At 40.1% G+C, this 21,236-nt stretch overlaps 1 long non-coding RNA gene across 1 annotated transcript in view; it reads left to right on the forward strand.

Moving 5' to 3' along the window:
• The first annotated feature begins 309 nt into the window (after positions 1-309).
• Positions 310-21,236, forward strand: part of LOC135361956 (uncharacterized) — a 32,733-nt gene continuing 11,806 nt past the window's right edge. The window contains exons 1-3 of the long non-coding RNA XR_010406226.1: positions 310-473; positions 3,141-3,347; positions 12,430-12,596. This is a non-coding gene — a long non-coding RNA (uncharacterized LOC135361956). The remainder of the gene's footprint in view (positions 474-3,140; positions 3,348-12,429; positions 12,597-21,236) is intronic.

Consider the following 21,236-nt stretch of genomic DNA (forward strand, 5'->3'; position numbering starts at 1 on the left):
CCAGTCTGTGCTACTGACTCACTCTGTGACGTAAGGCAGGCCATGACCCCTCCTTGAACCTCAGTTTTCTCATCTGTTACACAAGGCATTTGAACCGGGGTGATCTTAAAAGTCCCTTCCCGTTCAGTCTATAGTTTCACTTGTTTGTCTACACCCTCAGATCAGAGTCACTCTCATTTCATCTTCCTGTGTGGAGCATATCCATTTAAGGCTAATTGCAGAATGTTGGAGAGCTATCCAGGAACATTTGAAGCATTGGAATATTCGTTTGAAATTAATCAGACACAACCAAACATGCAGGTGGTTGCTCTTTCCCTTCGACTCCTGGCTCTTGGGATCTCGCCTCCTGGAAGGTGTTCATGGGTTGCAGCTGCAGAGGACAGCCTATGGATTATTGCCCAGAAGAGCAACTTTTGTGAATGGGAGGGGTGAAGGCAAGACCACTCACTGGGCTCCTTCTCCAGTGGATAGGGGTAAGAATGTTGAAGGATGGGGTACAGAATAGGAGTCAAGAAATCCAGACCTACCAATAATAAGAACTGAGGTTGCAGCCTTCATTTCTTGGCCCTTTGTCTTCTTGTCTGGGAATTGCCTGGGACTGATATTATGAAGGAGACTGTCTCACGCTAGCCCACTCTAAACGTCTGTATGTTTCCAAATATATTGATGCCAGGTATCGCATAGACCACATAGTGGCCTGGCATTTTTTCATTTCTCACCAGTGTTTGAACCCCCATGGACCTCCCCTAACCCTCTTGCCTTCTACTCTTCAGCCATATTCAACTTAAGTTCTCTCATTTGGGGGGCCTTTGCATATGCTGCCCTCAACCTGACTCACTGTCTCTTGTGGGGAATCTTTTTCCCCTTCAGCACTCATCTCAAATGTTACAGTCTATGTGATGTCTTCTGCTATTACTCTTGACCAAGTTGATCATTCCCTCCTCTGTTTCCATAGAACTCTGGACATTCCTCCACTTTATACCCACTAGGGTGCAAGCTCCATAGAGGCAAGGACCACTGATTAGGGAATTGATATAATGCTAACTTCAGTAAGAGACAAGTCCCCAAATCTCAGTCTCAATCATTTAACAAAGTAGTTTATTTCTCACTCATATAAAGTCCAGTGGATGCTGGGAGGGTGGGGATCAGTGTTATGTATTCTGTTTCATGAAGTCATTCAGGACCAGGCTGATGGAGGCACTAGCATCTTTAACATGTGGCTTCCAATGTCCTCTTGAGAGTCCATATCCAGCCCATTAATGGGGGAGGAGAAAGAAGATCATATACCTTAGGTGCTTTCTAGGAGCTAGGTTTGTTAAGGGGCACATATCACTTCTGTTCACTTTCTGTTTGCTGGAACTCAATCACATCACCACCTCTAACTATAAAGAAGGGAAGTGTAGGCTAGTTATGTGCATGAGAAAAAGAAGGAAAGGCGTTTGGTAAACACATAGCTGTCTTTAGAGGCCATAATGCTTTATTCACTGCTAAATCCCTAGGACTGAGCACAGTGACTGGGAGGTGGTGACTACCCTGGACTGTGATCGAAATTCCACCACTGGATCATGATTTCATGGTCTAGTATCTTATTACCTCAATCAAGCATTGGCACATAGTAGGCGCTCAATAAATGTTGGCTGGTCATTATTGAAATTGCAGGGGCGCCTGGGTGGCTCAGATGGTTACGCATCTGCCTTCGGCTCAGGTCATGATCTCCAGGTCCTGGGATCGAGCCCCGCATTGGGCTCCCAGCTTAGCGGGGAGTCTGCTTCTCCCTCCCCCTCTGCCTCTCCCCCTGCTTGTGCTCTCTGTCTCTCTCTTTTAAATGAATAAATAAAATGTTAAAAAAAAAAAAAAAAGAAATTGCAGTATCCCAGGGGTATTTCTGCTCTGGGAGAACCTTTGGTATAATTCACCTCCTGAGGACAACTCATGCTCCTGATCAGGTTGGCCCTTTTGCTCTTGGTCTTTGAGCCAACATTCTCCAATCACCAGATTTATCTGTTACTCAGGCTTCTTGGAACCTAGGTGCCAATTCCTGTCTAGCCAAGGACAATTAATTTCTTAAGTCCTGAGGCTCTTCCTATGTGATGGCCTGTCATTCTCTCTATTTTTTCTTCCCCTTTCTAGAAACACTCCATTTTTGCATCTTAGCTTTTTCTTTGCCAGCTTCAAGTGTATTTAGTTACCTTCTGCCCCATTATTTTTATATTTGGAGGGATAGAGGTGAATGGAATGGAGGAGATGATGATATCCTAGCCAACATTAGTGTTATGAATACCTTATAGTGCTTATCTCTGCTCTAGCTTAATCTAATCCATCCCAGTTCAGCCCAGTTCAGACTAGCCATTGTGCTTTAGCCATCAGCACTTGGAGACACACAACAATAAATCTCTGTGTCTTCCAGCAATAAAGAGGATACTGACTAATGGTGACTGGGAAATGTGTTCTTGTCTTTCAGAATGTCCCAGCAGCTAAAGGTCCACTCAATCACATATTGCTGTTCCATAGAGACCTCTTCTCTGTGATAAAAATAGAATCTGTAGTAGGTATGTAGGCCAGGATATACCAATACTTCTAAAAAGGTCCGGAGAATCGCCTGTATATGGCAGGCAGTAGCATTTGGCCAAGGAAGACACAATATTTAGGATTAGAGACTGCCTAAGGTGAATCTGAATCAATTTTGTAATATGGCCACATTAGACTCTGAGAAGCCTCAGTCTCCCTTCCCTGAGGTCTTCCTCTTGCTACAAGGTGATTTTTCACCCATCCCTTGCAAGGGCCCAAAGACCTGTGCCCCTAAGATCTCTCCCCTACTTCCCTTGGCCACACCTGCTCAGGTTGTTTCCACTCCTAGGAAAATGACAGTCGATGTGCTTTCCTATTCCTCCCAAATTTCCCCGTCAGGCCTTTGTGATTGGGAGAAAAAGGGATCTAAAGGTCTGACTCAATGAGTAAGTAGGGGAGGTGGCTATTAGTCTCTGAAAGGCAGCTGGGTTTGCTTTGCCAATGCTTGATGGTAGCTCTGGCCTGACCCAATTATTTTTCCAGAAAAGGGTCCTTTTACTTCCACAGAATTTGGATCACAGGCAACTGGATACTGGAGCCTGATTTATTTATTTTTCTTACTTCTGCTTTAGGTAAACATATGGAAGCTTGTTCAACTGACTGAGGCCCTCAGATGCAGATTTTGCTCGGCTCTCAGATAATTCAAGGAAAATCTCTCAGGCTTTGGACTCACTGAAGGGAAAAACCAAGAAATGACCCCTTTCTCTGACCCTTGCGGGTGAAATGACCACTTACCGCTATTGAATTGGTGGAGGTCATAGGTTTTCTGGAGAAGGAAGGTAAGTACAAAACTTGAATCTACTGAGCAATACAGCACAAATCATAGTCATTAGAGGAATTTTGGGGGAAAAAAGAACTGAAGAAGCTGAAATGTGGTTTTCTCTGAAATTTCTATCTGAAAGTTAAAAAGAAAAAAAAACCCCACTGAGTTAGGGGAGCAGAACTTGTGAGGTGCTGGAGGTAGGGGTCAGATGTTGGGAAGAGAGAGAAAAAAAGAGAGAGGGAGTAGGAAGGAGGGAGAGAGAATGAGATTGAAAGAGAGAGAGAGACAGAGAGAGAATCTAAAAAAGTTGGCCCCAGACACTTTTTTCCTTTAAAAGAGGAGAGAAATGTTTATTTGGATTAACCAAGAAAACAAAAGGAAATCTAATAAACACTGTAAATTCTGTTCCCAAAGCGTTTGTGTCAAATGCCTTTCTTGTCTGTGGTATAGTAATAACGAGATTAGAGAAAAAAAAAATCCTGGGGTTGTTTACTTGAAAAAAATGAAAAAAACCCAACAACAGGGAAAGATGTTTAATTTAACCATTTGGGGAAAACAATTGCATGAAGTAGCTTTTCTTACTCTGCTGTGAAAGTCCCGTCTGAGTCACCAGAGAGTCCATGATTCCAGTGTGTCACTAAAGGAGAATGTCAGATGGATTTTGCATACACATTAATACTTTTAAGAGCAGCTTGATAGGCAGTATCATTTCTGGGGTGGGAGGCTCTGACAGCTGCCCTTACAATGCTGATTTTGGAACTTAGAACAATTGAGCTTGATCTTTACACCTTCTGCTACCCCCACCCACCCCATGGTTCCCAAGAAGGCATTTCCAAGAGCTTTGGCCCGATTCAACACGAGTTTTGATGACTTGCAAGAAGAAGACTATTGTTCAAGTTTAAGAACAGGAAAGGAGAGAGAGGATCTTTATCTTTTTTAAAAGCCCACTTAGTATAGTCAAGTTCCCCTGTTTATTTACACAATGATAGAAGCTCATATGCTAAGGGATTTCTGATCAGCACCTATAGGGAGGCTAGCCGACTGAGAAGACCGGAGAAACGGTATGAAACAGTCCTGGGTTCAATTCCCCAATTTGCCCCAAGTCACTTAACCCCTCCGAGCTTATTTTTCCATGTGTACAATCAGGCTGATAATAATAGTATCTGTTCCACGTGACTGTTGCAAGGTTCAAATGAGATAGGAATGTAAGTGTTCAATAGCTATTAGGCATAATAATCATAAAATAACTATATTCAAAATCGATCTATACAATCCACCAGGTCAACAAGCTAAAGAAGAAAAATCATATGATCATACCAATTGATGCAGAAAAAACATTTGGCAAAATCCAACACATTTCATGGTAAAAACTCTCAGCAAGTTAAGAATAAAGGAGAATTACTTCAACCTGATAAGGAGCATCTACGAAACAAAGCAAAACAAATAAAGAAAGCTACACATCTACACACAAAATCTACAACTAACATCATACTTAATGATGAAAGATTGAATGCTTTCCCTCTAGGATTGGAAACAAAGCAAGGATTTCTAGTCTCAGCATGAAACTGCTATAGAAATGTAAACACGGATGGAAATTAAGATGAACACACTAATGCTTTAGCAAGGCTTGACTTTAAACAACAAATTTTTCTCTTCCTCATTCTCAAAGCCTCCCCTTCCCTTCATTTGTTCTTCTGCAGAATCCTTTGTTCCAGGAACTCAGTACCAATGTCAATATCCTGCTGACCTAATGTATACTTAGTAACAAGACTCAGATGGCTGGTGCCCGTGCTAGTCATGAGACCACTTTGAAGACATGACATACTGAGCTGGCAACACATACCAGATTCCTACTGAAACTGCCCAGATCCTATATTTTCCTGTAAAAGCCCTTAGCCTTTTACCCCAGACCAGCTTGCAGTCTTGGAGACATTAGCCTGCTGTAGCCTCCTTTGCCTGGCAAAGTAATAAACTATCTGCCTTCCTTATACCCAAACTCTGTCTTGGCATTACATATTTTGGCTCTGGAGCACAGAGGTCAGTTTTCCACAATAAGCACTCTTGTTCACCATCATACTGGAAGTTCTAGCCACTGCAATAAAACAAGAAAAAATAAATAAAAAGCATACATATTGGGAAGGAAAAAATACAATTGCCCTTATTTACAGGTGACAGAATTGTCTTTGCAGAAAATCCCAAGTGGTCTACAAAAAAACTCCATAGAACTAATAAGTGAATTTGGCAAGGTTGCAGGATAAAAATCAACATCCATAAATCAATTGCATTTCTACATACTAACAAATGAACGTGCAGAAAATTAAATTAAAAACATAAACTATGTAGAGTCACTCCAAAGAAAATTAAATACTTAGCATAAATTAACAAAACATGTAGAATACTCATATGCTAAAATTACAAAACACAAATGAAAGAAATAAAGAAGACCTACATAAATAGAAATACATGCTTTATTCGGGGATTGGAAGACTCAATAGAGTAAAAATGTCAATTCCCTTCAAATTTACCTATATGTTTTATGCAAATCTTATCAAAATCCCAACAAGATTTTTTGTAGACATAAAAAAGCTCATTCTAAAATTTATATAGAAAGATAGAGGCCCTAGAGTGGTTAAAACAATTTTTTTAAAGGTTTTATTTATTTATTCATGAGAGAGAGAGAGAGGCAGAGGCAGAGGGAGAAGGAGGCTCCCCGCAGAGCAGGGAGCCCGATGCGGGACTCGATCCCAGGACCCTGGGATCATGACCTGAGCCAAAAGCAGACGCTTAACTGACTGAGCCACCCAGGCGTCCCATGGTTAAAACAATTTTAAAAAGTAGAATAAAGTGGGAAGAATTATTCTCTCCAATATTAAGATTTTCTATATGGTCATAGTAATCAAGATAGTGTGGTGCTGATGCATGGATAGGTGGAATATAGACCAATGCAACAGAATAAGCAACCCACCCAATTAAGCTCAATATATTGTTAACAAAGGTACCAAAGCAGTTTAATTGAAGAAGAATAGTCTTTTCAGCAAATGGTGCCAGAGCCACTGGACATCTATAGGCAAAAAAAATGAACCTTGACCTAAAACTTATTCCTTATAAAAAATTAACTCAAAATGGATCATAGTCTTAAAACTAAAATATAAAACTTTTAGGGAAAAAATGGGAAAAGATCTTTAGGATCTAGGCCTAGGCAAAGAGTTCTCAGACTTGACACCAAAACATGATCCACAAAAGGGAAAATTGATGAATTGGACCTCATCAAAATTAAAAGCTTTTGTTCTGTGAAAGTACACATGACAAGAATGGAAAGACAAGCAACAGACTGGAAGAAAATAATTGCAAACCACACTTGCCACAAAGGACATGTGTCTAGAATATATAAAGAACTCTTAAAAGCTCAACATTAAAAAGCAGACAATCCAATTGGAAAATGGGCAAAGGACATGAAGAAACATTTCACCAAAGAAGAAATACAGATGTCAACTAAGTACATTAAAAGATGTTCAATATCATTAGCCATCAGGGAAATGCCAGTAAGACCACAATGAGGTGCCACTACAAAAACCTATGAGAATACAAAAAAAAAAAAACAAAAAAAACACCAGTGAAAAAAAATAGGGGGGAGGATGTGGAGAGACTGGAGCATCCATACATTGCTGGTGAAAATGTAAAATGATACAGCCACTCTTGAAAACAGTTGGACAGTTTCTTAAAAAACCAAACATACCAATGACCTAGCAATTGCACTATTAGGCATTTATTCCAGAGAAATAAAAAATTGCATGACTATAAAAACCTGTACATGAATCTTTATAGCAACCTTGTTTTTAGTCACCACAAACTGAAATAATCTCAGAGGTCTTTAATTAGGTGAATGATTAAGCAAACTGTGGTGTATCCATACCATGGAATACTACTCAGCGATATAAAGGAATGAACTACGTGCAACAACTTGGATGAATCTCCAGGGAATTGTGCTGAATGAATAAAGCCAATCCCCCAAAGTTACATAGTATGTGATTCCATTTATATAATATTTTTGATGTGACAAATTTTAAAACTGGAGGAGAAATAGGAGGTTTCTGGGGGTTAAGGATATAGGGAGTGGTGAGGACGGGTATTGGGCATGGTTGTAAATAGGTACCAGAAGGGAACCTTGACGTGGTAAAACTTGCAGTATCTTGACTGTGGTGATGGATACACAAACCCCCATACATATGCTAAAATTGTATAGAACTTAATGCACATGCATACACACATATACACATATGAATGAGGGGAAATATGAATAATATTGGCTGATTGTATCAATGTCAGTATCCTGGTTTTGATTTTATACTATAGGTTTTCAAGATGTTAACACTCAGGAAAACTGGGTAAAATGTACATGGGATCTCTCCGCATTATTACTTATAACTGCCTGTAAATCTACGATTATCTCAAAAATTTCAATTAAAAAGCTAACATTTATGAATCTTAACATTATTATTTATTCTCTAGGGAGTAGTGTCACCCAAAACCACATTACTCATTTGCTGCAGTGCTGAGAGTTGAGAGCTGATTTAAATTGGAAATATAAGTATAAAACTTAACCGTTTTATGGTTGCCCATTGGGGAACTCCATAATGAAACTGGAGTCAAAACACTGGGTCTCAGCTTTGCCACTTATTAACTGGTGTGACGTCTAGCCAATCTGTCTCTTTCCTCATCATTAAAATGGAAGTTACAATTTTTTCCTTCCCAAAGAAAGAACAAGTAGGCCAAGTGTAAACAGAGAAGGATTGGCTGCCCTCTGGCACCAATTAGCTCTTGAGAGCAAGAATGGAATATTCACATCAGAATACTCCCTATGCCCCAGCCTGGCACAGTGTTTCTCCCTGGGAGCACTATGGACATTTTATGTAGGATAGTTCCATTGTGTGGGATCAGCTCACACATTGCAGAATATTTAGCATTCCTGGTTCCCACCCACTAAATTCCAGTAGTGTCATTAACATCCCCCTTCTTTGCACCAAAAAAAGTTTCTATACATTTCTACCTGCCCTTTGGGAGACATGCTCGCTCCCTAGTTGAGAACCACAAGCAGGTTATCTCACTAGTATGCAGTAGGTGCCCAATAAATATTTGACTAACTGCTTGATCGATGGATTTTTCTCCCTTGGCTACAACCTGGGCTCATCTCATCGTTGGTCTCTAGAGCTAGTATAGGTTTGTTTGCTGTGCTCTGCCCAGGACCCAGACAACCATTTGCATGGTCACAATTTCACTAGGATCTTGACTGTGGAAATGAGTGGGTCATCCCCAAGTCTGGACACCCTGGGAGATATAAGTGGAAGGCAAAGGTGCGGCATTCTCCCTTGTGCATTTTAGAGACTACATGGGTAAGTCTTGCAGGCCTATAAGCCCTTCACCACATTATTGAGCTAATGTATTCATTGCAGGTATAGTCAACTCTCAGTTATCTTCAGATGGAATATCCAAATTACAGTGAAATATTTAAGTACAGTTAGTAGATAATGAAGCACCTCACGTGCACTGTTTACTAGTTTTTGTTTCTCTTTAGTCTCTCATGAGGCTTGCCCTGCAATCCAGCCAAAATGCTTATTTCCTCTTTCAACCCCACGAAGATATAAACTAGAAATTCAATAGGTTGAGAGAAAGAAGGAGGGTTTTTTAAGAGGTTCCTACCACAGCCAATCCAACCTCTCCCTGTAGCCCCAAATGCTAACAAACTTCCTTAGCTGCCCTGCCGGAAAGGGAGCAAATCAAGGTGTACAACAAATATACCTCCAAAATCACTCTCAAATCCCTCTCCTTCCTACTCCCACCCCATTTCTGTTGTCTCCACCCTAACCCAAGCCACAATCTCTCTTGCCTGGACTGTTGCAGTAGCCTCTGGACCAGGTAAATAAGTACTTTGCTCAGTGCCTTTTGTTGTTTGGCATTCTGATTGCAACTTTATTATTATTGTCTAATATTTGCAGTTTTTCAAATTAAAAATTCCAATGTAATATGGGTAAGGAGTGGTTAAGATTGGGAAAACTTTAGGGAATATTCTGGACAGTTGAGATGCATTAGTTATTCACAAAAAAAATTGTTGCCATTAAAATGTGTTGTTTTCCTAATAGCTGTAACTCCTCTTATATTTTCCATATACTACTCATTGGCTTAGAAAAATCTGCGATTTTTAGATGAGGGAAAGAGTAATTTCTTCAAAAAGCTAGTGTTTCTTATCTCTTTCTTTTTGTGATAGAGCATCCTTTCAGAATGTAAATGCACACCACACTGCTCCCATCCTACCTGCCTTCAGGACCATCACACCTGCTGTGTTCTTTGCCTGTGCAACAGACTGAATGTTTGTGCCTCCCCCCTTCCAATTCATATGTTGAAATCTAATGTCCAAGGTGGTGTATTAGGAGGTGGAGCTTTTGGGAGGTGCTTAGGTCATAAGGGTGGAGCCCCTATGAACGGGATTAGTGCTCTTATAAAAGAGACCCCACAGAGCTCCCTTGCCCCTTCCACCACGGAAGGGCATGGCAAAAAGAAGGTGTTCAGGGGCGCCTGGGTGGCTCAGTTGGTTAGGCGACTGCCTTCGGCTCAGGTCATGATCCTGGCGTCCCGGGATCGAGTTCCGCATCGGGCTCCCTGCTCGGTGGGGGGTCTGCTTCTCCCTCTGCCCTCTTCCCTCTCGTGCTCTGTCTCTCATTCTCTCTCTCTCAAATAAATAAATAAAATCTTAAAAAAAAAAAAAAAGAAGGTGTTCAGGGAACAGCTCCTCATGAGACACCAAATCTGCCAGTGCCTTGATCTTAGACTTCCCAGCTTCCAGAACCGTGAGGAATAAATGTTTGTTATTTATAAGCTACCCAGTTTATGGTATTTTTGTTATAGCAGTCTGAACAGGGTAAGACAGCCTGCAGTTCACTGTGTTGAGTGCTGGAGATGCAGTGGTGGTCCAGGCTGATGAGACCTTTATGAAGCTTACAGTCTTCTAGAGCAGTTAGCAAATAGTCAATCACTAATAAATATCTAATTACAAATTATCTTAAGTACCCTAAAGAAAAAGGACGGATGTCATAAGGAAGAAAGTTCTTAACCCCACTGTACATGGTTGGCTCCTTTTGTTTTTTAGCTTTTTATTTGAAAATAATTTCAGATTCATGGAATAATATACCCTTTAGTCAGATTCCCCTCACGTTGCCATTTTGCCCCCATTTATTTTATCATTTGCTCCCTTTATGTTAAAATTAAAAAAAAAATCATTGGAAAGTAAGTTGCGTATTTTATAGCCCTTTACCCCTAAACACTTCAGCATGTATTTCCAAAGTATTGGGATATTCTCCTATATAATCCACATTATAGTTATTTTTTTAAAGAATTTTATTTATTTATCTGACAGAGAGAGACACAGTGAGAGAGGGAACACAAGCAGGAGGAGCGGGAGAGGGAGAAGCAGGCTTCCCGTGGAGCAGGGAGCCCGATGCGGGGCTCGATCCCAGGACCCTGGGACCATGACCTGAGCCGAAGGAAGATGCTTAATGATTGAGCCACCCAGGTGCCCCTACAGTTATTTTTTTTAATGTGATTAGTTTCTTTTTTCTTTCTTTTTTTTTAACGATTTATTTATTTATTTATTCATTTATTTATTTGAGAGAGAAAGAGGGAGAGAGCAAGCGTAGGAGGGGGAGGGGAAGAGGGAGAGGGAGAGAGAGAATCTCAAGCAGACTCCATGCTGAGCGCGGGGGCCTGACTCGGGGACCTGAAATCAAGACCTGAGCCAAAACCAAGAGTCAGGCGCTTATCCGCCTGTACCACACAGGTGCCCCCACGTTATAGTTATTAATCACAAGGATTTAACATTGATGCGATTCTTTTATCTAATCTGCTCTCTGTACTCAAATTTGTCAGTTGACCCAAAAACGTCCTTTTTTTGTTTAAGATTTTATTTATTTATTTGACAGAGAGAGACAGAGTGAGAGAGGGAACACAAGCAGGGGGAGTGGAAGAGGGAGAAGCAGGCTTCCCACGGAGCAGGGAGCCCGATGCGGGGCTCGATCCCAGGACCCTGGGATCATGACCTGAGCCGAAGGCAGACGCTTAACGACTGAGCCACCAGGCGCCCCCAAAAATGTCCTTTATAGCATTTTCCCTCCTTCAGTACAGGATCCAGCCTATAATCACACATTGAATTCATTGCCATGTCTCTTTGCTACTCTGAAATCATTTCTCAGCCTTTCTCTGTCTTTTATGATATTGACAATTTTGAAGAATACAGGCCTCCTGTTATGGACTGAATTGTGCCCCACCCCCAACAAATTCATATATACTGGAGCCCAAACCACCAATGTGACTACATTTGGGGATGGCCTATAAAAAAGTAATTAAGATTAAATGCGATCATAAGGTACAGCCCTAGTCCAATAGGATCGGTGTCCTTATAAGAAGAGAAAGAAAATGTTCATTACAGCAGTATTTACAATAGCCAAAATATGGAAACAACCTAGGTGTCCATAGATGGATGAATGGATAAAGAAGATGGAACACACACACACACACACAGGACTATTACTCAGCCACAAAAAAAGAATAGAATCTTACCATTTACAGCAACATGGATGGCCCTTGGAGAAATAAGAGAAATAAGTCAGGCAGAGAGAGAACAATACCATATGATTTCACTCATATGGGGAATCTAAAAACAAAACAAAATACCAAGCTCACAGATACAGAGAACAGATTGGTGGTTGCCAGAGAAGGGGCATGGATGAGTGATATGGGTGAAGGGAGTCAAAAGGTACACATTTCCAGGTGTAAAGTAAGTAAGTCATGGGGAGGTAATGTACAGCATGGTGACTAGAGTTCACAATACTGTATTGCATATTTGAAAGTTGATAAAAGAGCAAATCTTAAAAGTTCTCATCAAAAGAAAAGAATTTGGAACTATGTATGGTGACAATGGTCACTAGACTTATTGTGGTGATCATTTCACCGCATATACAAATATCAAATCATTATGTCATACACCTGAAATTAATATATTATATATAATTGATTACATTATACCTCAATAAAAAAAATTTTTTTTAAAGGAAGAAGAGATACCAGAGAATTCTCTCTCTGCATGAGCACAGAAGAAAGCCCATGTGAGGTCATAGCAAGAAAGTGGCCATCTACAAGCCAGGAAGAAAGGCCTCACCAGAAATTAACCCTGATGGCACCTTGATCTTGGACTTCTAGCCTCTAGAACTGTGAGAAGGTAAATGTCGGCTGTCTAAGCCACTAAGTCTATGGCATTTTGTATGGCAGCCTGAACACACTAATACACCCCCTTTCAAAAATAACATATGCCTCATTTGGGGTTTGTTGGATATTTCCTCACTATTAAATTCAGATTATGCCAGAATACTACATAAGTGATGTTGTGTCCTTGGGATACCATATATGGGGGCACACAATGTTAATCTGCTCCTCATTGGTGATGATAATTTTATCACCTGATCAAAATGATGTCTAGTTTCTCCACTGTAAATTTACCACCTCTTCCTTAGCAACTAATATGCAATCTGTGGAGAGTTTTTTAAAGATTTTATTTATTTATTTGAGAGAGGGAGAGTGTGCATGTGAGAGCGAGCACAAGTGGGGGAAGGGCAGAGGGAGAGGAAGAAGCAGGCTCCCCGCTGAGCAGGGAGCCCAACACGGGGCTCAATCCCAGGACCCTGGGATCATGCATGACCTGAGCCAAAGGCAGCCGCTTAACAACTGAGCCACCCTGGCACCCCTATGGAGAGCTATTTTGAGACCACATAAATATCTTACTATTTATCATGTTGGTTCCTTCAAATCCTTCAAGTCTCAACCTAATGTCAGCTCCTCAGAGATGCCTTCCTTGACCACCCCTATCTAAATTGAACCCTCCTCTTTTGCTTTCATGGCACCTCTGTTTGTTTCTTCACAGCACTCACCCTAACTTGTGATAATGTATCAACTTGTGTGTTTATTAATGTCCGTCTTCCACCAGCTCCATGATAGTGGGGGTCAAGTCTTTTTGTGCTGGGAATACAGTAGGTGCTCAATGAATATACGTCGAATGAATGAATAAATGAATGCATGCATGGTGTGGGATTTGTTAAACAGCTTAGTATATCTCACTGGTGCTGCCCTTTGGAGAGAAATTCTCCTGTTGATCTTTACTAACTTTACAATCCATGTTTGGGGTGTGTGCTTATGTGTGGCAGGATCAGATTGCACTACCTTTATGGCTTTTAAACATCATTTTCCTGCTGAGTTATCCACTATTCAGCATACAAAGCTAAAAGTCAGCCGGTGTAATACATCCTGGCAGGCTTTATAATTCAATAAATCCACAATCAAACAAGGGTGCCAGTAGCCACTGGCAGAAGGCTGATTGATTGGCAGGCCAGATTCCACTAACAGTGTCTTCTAGAAGAAACCTCTCCAGCTCCCATTAGTTTTTGATGTAGTGTTCCATGATTCATTGTTTGCGTATAACATCTGGTTGCGCCATTCAGTAGTGCCCTCTTTAAGCGGCTATAGGCACAAGAATAAAGGGAGATACAGTGTGTTAAAGAGCCTAGCATAGTGCCTGCCACATAGTAGGTATTGAGTAAAATGCCTCAGGGTTGCTGTGCTCCCTGCTACCAATAATAACAGCTTGCTGTAGTCCAACTAATCTGAATACTATATTAAATTTGATACAAATCATGGTGCTGTCCCACCCCGGGCATTTGCACTTTGCCACCCTGTGACATCTGGTAATGCAATCCTTGAACCCCAGGGAATGAATCTTGAGTGATGGATTCCAAGGCACAGTGACCAGCTGGGGGCAGTGGATAATTTCTACCGATACCTTTGTGTTCAGAGAGTACCTATTATGCAATCTATTCAGAGTTTAACACATATTTATTATGGCTTCTCTGGTAGACTCATATTGCTCACCTGTATTTGGTGTCCCTCCCAGCAGGGTCTCTACCTACGGAAGAATTGTGCCTCTCCATGCCTTTAAAATCAGGCATAAACTATGAACATAAGGGGTATGTGTTACCTCTAGGTGGAAGCTTGGAGAACCAGCGCTTGCTTTGTTACTTTCCCTTTTCCATAGGATGTGTTGATTGGCAACATCTGACATGGCCCCATCTCTATCAGCTGGGATCCCAGAGTGAGGACAAATAAGATCTGCTAATGAGTAGAATTCTTCTCACTGCTCTCCTACCAACCTATTCTGGACATGTAGTATGAGCAAGAAATAAATGTTTACTACAAGCCACTAACATTTTGAGATTGCTTCTTACTGCAGCATAATCCAGCTTATCCTAGCTTGTTGAACTTCCAAGGATGCCAGAAGAGGGACTATAAACAATTCATCCACAGTTGGTACATAACAACTGTTGAACTTGGGCTGAGAGGCCAACTTACTTTTTGCTTCAATTCTGGTATAAATATTGAAAAAGTCCAAGTCACAGAGCTCAAGAAGTGCAGGTGTGAGAGGTGGCCTTCTTAAAGACAAAGCCTGTTCTGTGACTAAGCACTCTCTCCCTTTGCCCTCTCTCCCTGGATAATGAGGTAGAACTTTTAGGCTGGGCCCCAGAGGTGCCAGCTCAATGGCCGTCACGATTTTATGGAAAGTGTATTATAAATTTTCACTTTCTCTCATCATAAACCAGTGTGAGAGTGGGCATCTGTGTTGCAAGTGGAATTTTCTGCTTTTAGTGACTTGACACTTTAGCCCTTTTGTTACAAACCCAGTTTTAATTTTTTTTTAACATAGTCCAGGCACAGCACATAAACCTCTGCACCCAGGGGAGGGCTATGTGGTCACTTCCACTAGGGGGCTAAGCTTTTGATTTTTCTTTATTTTGCTTGAATTGATTACAAATGTTCCAACAAGTAGTCAGGTGATTTCCTTGTCTGGGCAGTTCAGGGGCAAGGGGGAAACCAAGCTGTTGAGGCGCACATAGTAATTGGTGAACTTGGGGAAAGCATATTAGTGACCACATGAGTGAAAAACAAGGCACTGTCAGTGTCTTTTCTAGCTTTTGGGTTTGATATTTTCAGGGTCTTTTGTGCCCAGAGAATTGCAAGTGAAAACTAGGTATTCAATAAATATTCAATGGGCACTTGTCAGTCCATATATTACTTGATCTCTCAGTCCTTGGCATTTCACACAGTTGACCTCCCCTCCTTGAAATATCCTCTTCTCTTGGTTTCTGACACTTCTCCTCGTTCTCATCATATCTCTCTAGTTCTTCCTTGATCCATTTTGTGGGATATCCTACCTCCACCTAGTTGCTGAATGTTGGTATTCACAGTGGCTCTGTCTTAACACCTATTCTGAATCTTCACATTATCCCTGAATAATTTCACCCATTTCCATTACTCTATCTACTTCCTCTATATCTCCAACCAAAATCTCCTCCTAGAACATCACATCTATATATCCAAATGCCAACTGAACATACTCATTTGGATGTCCCATGGGTATCTGAAAATCAACATGTCCAAAAGACCGTATGATCTCCTGCTCCCTCTGCTCTTTCTCCTACATGTTCTTACCTCACTGAGGGCACCATTGTCTACCCAGTTGCCCAAAGAAGAACACAAATATTATTCATGATCACTCTCTCTCTCTCCCATCATATCTAGCTAATACCTGGATACTGATGACTCTCAAATCTCTCTATATTTATGTTCCTATTGGTTTATAACATTCAAAGAGAAGTTCCATAGGCATCTTAAAGTCGATATTTTCCAAATGTAATTCACTACTTCCCCCTTCCTAGTCTACTTCATTTGCCTTAGCTCCCACCAAGCCTAAGTATTATCTTCACCATACATGCCATGTGATTTTATGCCTCCATGAATTTACTTATAGGGTTCCCTCTGCCTAAAATATTCTTCTTTTCTCCATCTCGTTCCAAGTCCAGCACTAATGCTGTTTCTCTGTGGAGTCTTTCATAACATCCCTTAGAATAAATTTTCTATTCATCTGTGTTCCTTTGGCATATCTATATCCATCCCCAAACACCTACCACATTATAACACATTTATTTTTCATGTTTTACTATTAGACTTTAAGTTTCTTGGTGGCAGAGACCATGCTTTATTAATCTTTGTTCCCCTAGCACCTAGTAGTGTGCCTTACACGAAGTCAGCCCTCAATTCATGTTTGTGAAATAAAGGAATTTATTAAATAATATTTTACTGATCTCCACATTTTCAGAAGAATATGGACAGGGTTAGAGACTAATTAGGCTCGAATGCAGACAGCGAAGAGATAATTTAATACATTTCTTCAAGTAACTATGAATCCCTTACATTTATAAAGCCCTTTAAGCTATCAAACAATAATCAGGCACATCACTGTATGCAGTCTTTACAGCAATCTTGGGAGGTGGGGGGGTAGGGTAGGAATTATCCTCTTTCAGGAGACGCAAAATAAATTACTAAAAAATGAATTACTAAAGGAACCTAGCCCACTGCTCTTGAGGTGTTACTACAAGGATGGTAAACTCGTTCTTCAGTTCTATAATGGTCCAAGCTAGAGTAATTAGGCTTCATCATTGTAAAGAGAAAGCATTGAATTGGATGAGAAACTAGATACTGGATTAAGTTACCAGGAAAGATTGTAGTTCTAGGTCTTTGAACCATTTGAAGAAACATTTAGCTCCATAAGTCTCTGATAATAACAATAACTGCTAATGTACTTTGTGCTAGGTACTGTGCAGATGCTATCTTATTTAATTATTGCAGAAAACCTATGAAGTATCTTCATTTACAAAATACGAAAACGGAGGCTCGAGGAACTTAAGCAAATTGTCCAAGGTTACACAGCTAGTATTTTTTTTTTTTAAAGATTTTATTTATTTATTTGACAGAGAGAGACACAGCGAGAGAGGGAACACAAGCAGGGGGAGTGGGAGAGGGAGAAGCAGGCTTCCCGCTGAGCAGGGAGCCCAATGTGGGGCTCGATCCCAGGACCCTGGGATCATGACCTGAGCCGAAGGCAGACGCTTAACGCCTGAGCCACCCAGGCGCCCCTACACAGCTAGTATTTAACTCAGCTGGAATTCTAGGCCTATCTGTCTCCAAAGCTGTTTATTCTTTTCTCTGTATTTTTAAAGTTTTTTAAAAATAGACTTTATTTTTTAGAGCAGTTTTAGGTTCACACCAAAATTGAGTGTTGGGAACAGAGAGTTCCCATACACCCCCTTCTGCCATGTATACACAGCCTCTCTAACTATTAACATTTTCCACCAGAGTGGTATATTTTTTATGACCAATAACTCTACATCGACATATCATTATCACTCAAAGTCCATACTCTATATTCCAGCTTTGTTTTACATTTTGTGGGTTTGGACAAATGTATAATGTTATGAACCCACCATTACAGTATTGTACAGAATAGTTTTACTGCCCTAAGAATATTCTGTGCTCCACCAGTTCATCCCTCACTGTCTTCAACCACTGGCAACCACGGATCCTTTCCTGTGCCCATAGTTTTGCCTTTTCTGGAATGTCATATTTAGAATCACACAGTATGTAGCCTTTTCAGATTGGCTTCTTTCACTTAATAATGTGCATTTGAGGTTCATCCATTTCTTTTCATGGGTTGGTCGCTCATTTCTTTTTCGTGCTAAATAATGTTCTATTGTCTGGGTGTACCATAGTTCAGTTATCCACACACCTACTGAAGGGCATCTTGGTTGCTTCCATATTTTGGAAATTATAAATAAAGCTGCTATAAGCATCTATGTGTAGGTTTTTGTGTGGATATAAGCTTTCAACTCATTTGGATACATACCAAGAAGAGTGATTGTTGGATTGTATTGTAAGAGTAGGTTTAGCTTTGTAAGAAACTGACAAACTGTTTTCCAAAATGGCTGCATCATTTTGCATTCCTTTCAGCAATGAATGAGTGTTCTTGTTGATTCATATTGTTACCAGCATAAACATTTTCCAGGTTTCAACAAAAAAAAATTATGAACCATGCAAAGAAAAAGAAAATATGCTCATTCACAGGAAAAATAAAGGAATTAATAGAAACTGTCTGAGAGGAGGCCCAGGCAAAAGGACTTAATAGACAAAGACCTCAAGTCAACTGTTTTAAGTATGCTCAAAAAGCTAGAGGAAATAATAGATAAAGAACTAAAGAAAACCAGGATAACAGTGTCTCACCAAATAGAGACTAAAGATAAAGAGATAAAAATTATTTTAAACAACCAAATCAACATTTCAGAGCTGAAAGTCACAATAAAAGACACAAAAAATTTATTGCAGGAGTTCAAAAGCAAATTTGAGGTGACAGAAGAAGGAATCAGCCAACTTGAAGATAGGCCAATTAAAATTATCCAGTCTGAGGAAAAGAATGAAGAACAATGACCAGAGCCTAAGAGACCTATGGGATGCTATAAAGTATACCAACATCTGTGTAATAGAAGCCCTAGAAGGAGAGGATAGAGAGAATACAGCAGAAAGAATATTTGAAGAAATAATGGCCAAAAACTTCCCAGATTTAATCAAATACACGAAGACACATATATAAGAGCTCAATGAACTCCAGGCAGGATAAACTCAAAGAGATCCACACTAAGGCAGATTACACTCAAATATGGTAGTCCCCACCCCTTACCTTTGGTTTTGCTTTCTATGCTTTTAGTTACCCATGGTCTAGGTTACTAAGGAACCAGGAGATGATCCCCTTTTTGATGTGTCATCAGAAGGTCAATAGTAGCCTAATGCTGTGTCACAATGCCTATGCCATTCACTTCTCTCATCACATAGGCATGTTACCATCTCATATCATCACAAGAAGGGTGAATAAAGTACAATAAGAAATTTTGAGAGAGAGACCACATTTACATAACTTTTACTATAGTATACTGCTATAACTGTTATATTTCATATCAGTAATTGCTTTTTCAACAAATGATGCTGTGACAATTGGGTATCTGCATGCGAAATAATGAAGTTGGATCCTTACTTCAAAATATATACAAAAGTAACTCAAAATAGCAGCCTAAGTATAAGAGCTAAAACTTTAAAACTCTTAGAAGAAAACAGATAAATTTTTATGACCTTAGATTTGGCAATGGATTCTTAGATATGACTTCCAAAGCACAAGGAGCAGATATGAAGAAAAGGTAGATACATTTTACTTCATGAAATTAAAAACTTTTGTACATCAAAGGACATTACCTAGAAAGTGAAAAGAGCTGATATCCAAGATCTATAAAGAACTTCTCAAACTCAACACTCAAAAAACAAATAACCCAGTCAAAAAATGGGCAGAAGACATGAACAGACACTTCTCCAAAGAAGACATACAAATGACTAAAAGACACATGAAAAAATGCTCAACATCACTAGCCATCAGGGAAATACAAATCAAAACCACAATGAGATACCACCTTACACCAGTTAGAATGGCAAAAATTAACAAAACAGGAGGCAACAAATGTTGGTGAGGATGTGGAGAAAGGGGAACCCTCTTACACTGTGGGTGGGAATGGAAGCTGGTACAGCCACTCTAGAAAACAGTATGGAGGTTCCTCAAGATGTTAAAAATAGAGCTACCCTATGACCCAGCAATTGCACTACTAGGTATTTACCCCAAAGATACAGATGTAGTGAAAAGAAGGGGCACATGCACCCCAATGTTCATAGCAGCAATGTCCACAATAGCCAAACTGTGGAAGGAGCTGAGATGCCCTTCAACAGATGAATGGATAAAGAAGATGTGGTACATATATAAAATGAAATATTATTCGGCCGTCAGAAAGGATGAATACCCACTATTTGCATCGACATGGATGGAACTGGGGGAGATTATGCTAATGAAGTCAGTCAAGTAGAGAAAGACAGTTATCGTATGGTTTCGCTCATATGTGGAACATAAAGAATAGCGCGGAGGACCACAGGGGAAGGGAGGGAAATCTGAAGGGGGAGAAATCAGAGAGGGAGACAAACCATGAGAGACTCTGGACCCCAGGAAACAAACTGAGGGTTTCAGAAGGGAGGGGGTGGGGGGATGGGGTAACCAGGTGATGGGTATTAAGGAGGGCACGTGTGGTGATGAGCACTGGGTGTTATGCTCAACTAATGAATCACTGAACACTACATCAAAAACTAACGGTATACTATACAGTGGCTAACTGAACATAGTAAAAAAAAAAAAGAAAGTGAAAAGACAATCTACAGAATGTTACAAAATATTTGTAAGTCATATATCTGATGAGGGTTTAATATCTAGAATATATGAAGAAATATAATTGAACAACAAAAAAATCCAAACAACTCACTTAAAAACTGGGTAAAGGACTTGAAGAGACGTTTCTCCAAAGAAGATAGAAAAATGGCCAAAAATCACATGAAAAGTTAATATCATTAGTCATTGGGAAAATACAAATTGAAACCACTATGTGCTATCTCTTCACACCTACTAGGAAGTCTATAATAAGAAAAAAGGAAGGGGGAATAGTAAGTGTTAACAAGACTTTGGAGAAAATTGGAACCCTTGTACATTGCTAGTGGGAATGCAAAGTGGTGCAGCCACTGTGGAAATAAGTTTGGTTCCTTACAAAGTCCAACATAGAATTACCACATGATCCAGCAATTCCATTCCTAGGTATATATCGAAAAGAATTGATAACAGGTGTTCAAACAGTTGTACATGAATGTTCATAAGAGCACTATTTGAAGTAGCCCAAATGTGGAAACAACCTAAATAACCATCAACTAATGAATGGATAAGCAAAAGTGGTATATCTATACAATGCAATATTATTCATCCATAAAAAGGAATCAAATTAATACATGCTATACCATGGATGAACCTTGAAAACATTATGTGAAGTGAAAGAAGCCAGACACAAAAGGT

The sequence above is a fragment of the Mirounga angustirostris genome, unplaced genomic scaffold (genome assembly GCF_029215605.1).
Source record: "Mirounga angustirostris isolate CCGP_5_RB_7025 unplaced genomic scaffold, mMirAng1.0.hap1 SCAF_11, whole genome shotgun sequence".
Taxonomy (NCBI): Eukaryota; Metazoa; Chordata; class Mammalia; order Carnivora; family Phocidae; genus Mirounga; species Mirounga angustirostris.